Consider the following 1,648-nt stretch of genomic DNA (forward strand, 5'->3'; position numbering starts at 1 on the left):
GAAAATAAAGCAGCGCTTTTATTGGCCCAATATAAGAGAAGACGTCGAGAATTGGGTAGGAAAAACATCTTATTGCAAAACAATTCAGTCATGAACAAGACCTAAAGGTGAATAAGCTTGTTCTTTTCAGATCAGCACCTGTATGTCGTACCAGCAATTCGAAAAAGTGAAGACCCAAACTCCAGAACTAAAGCCCATCAAGCCAGTGGCTCCCTGGCACATGATTGGTAGAACAAAAACAATGTTTGATGTTACCTTCACTGAATGGCCAGAAAATATATATGTGTAATGTAAAGTAAAGTCCTTTGTAATAATTTCTTGCCTGTCTGTCTCAAACAATTATGAATAGGTGTTCTCATCTCATCTCATTGGACCTTTAAGAAAGTCCAGCAAGGTGAACACTTTCTGCCTCACAGCCACAGATTTTTTCACGAAGTGGGTGGAGGCAAGGCCTATTGTGCGGAGATGTGCTGATGCGACTTCTCAGATATGTATTATAGTATAAGTATATCGCCACATTATGCAAAAAAATACATTTTTGTCCTACATTTTATTTGTTGTTGCTTTTGTCAAGGCTTTGATGGACATCTTTATGAGCCATGGTGTGCCAGAGGTCATTTTAACAGACAGAGGGCGGGAGTCCTGCAACGAGGTGGTTTTCCGTTCAGAAATAGTGTAATATTCTATGCCCATTATGATTACAATATTACAATTTTAAGAATATACATGTAATAATTCTTTGTTATTGCCCAAAATAAGGTTAATGCAGCCATGTTCCAAAGGTACGGTGTCAAGCACCGTATGACTTCCGCCTACCACCCTCAGACGAATGGTCAGTATAACAGCATTTGACCACTATTCAATACTTGTGTAAGTAGTTTGCTGGGCAAAAATAATGTTTGCAATTTCACTTCACCTCATAGGTTTGGATGAGAGTACCAACCAGACACTGAAGAGTGATTGGGAAGACTCTTGATGGGCATCAGAACAGGTGGGAGGACAATTTAAAAAATATTGTTTTTGCACATAATTCCTCTGTCCAATCTTCATCTAGGTTCTCGCCGTTCTGGTTAATGTATGGACGGGAGCCACGTCTCTTCAGTGAGGTATGTCAGTTCAGTTACCCTGAAATTATGTGTAAATGATTTGTAAAAAGGATATAGTGACAGACTAATGTGTTATGTGAATATTAGATCACTGGAGAGACAGAAGAGACAGTATGTGGACACTGCTGACGAAAACAACGTTGAGGCCTATGTTAAAGGACGGGCAGAGAGGGACGCGGAGGCCTTTGAGAAGGTAAGCTGGTGCTAAGTGGATGCATCACCAGGTGCATGCTAACCTGGAGAAGGCCCAGCAGCGACAGAAGGTTGCGTACAGGAACAGGAGCAAAAGGGACATGAAGAGGTTCCTCATCAAGGCAGGCATGGAGGTGCTCAAAAAAGATGAGCGGAAACGGGGGAGGCCAGGGATGACGATGAAGCCTGATTGGCCAACCTAGTACAGGTAAATATAAATATTATGTTGTTATTAGGTTGTGACCCTTATGTAACACCTCAAATACAAGTAAATATAAATATTGTGTTGTTATTAGGTTGTTATTATGTTATTAGGTTGTGACCCTTATGTAACACCTCAAATACAGGTA

General features: G+C 40.7%; 1 long non-coding RNA gene across 1 annotated transcript; it reads left to right on the top strand.

The window, feature by feature from the left end:
- Nucleotides 1–545: 545 nt before the first annotated feature.
- LOC121693978 lies at nt 546–1,013 on the top strand. The gene is made up of 3 exons (XR_006025642.1): nt 546–652; nt 760–832; nt 924–1,013. It is a non-coding gene; the product is annotated as an uncharacterized LOC121693978 (long non-coding RNA).
- The last annotated feature ends 635 nt before the right edge of the window (nt 1,014–1,648 follow it).

The sequence above is a fragment of the Alosa sapidissima genome, chromosome 20 (genome assembly GCF_018492685.1).
Source record: "Alosa sapidissima isolate fAloSap1 chromosome 20, fAloSap1.pri, whole genome shotgun sequence".
In the NCBI taxonomy this organism is placed as follows: Eukaryota; Metazoa; Chordata; class Actinopteri; order Clupeiformes; family Clupeidae; genus Alosa; species Alosa sapidissima.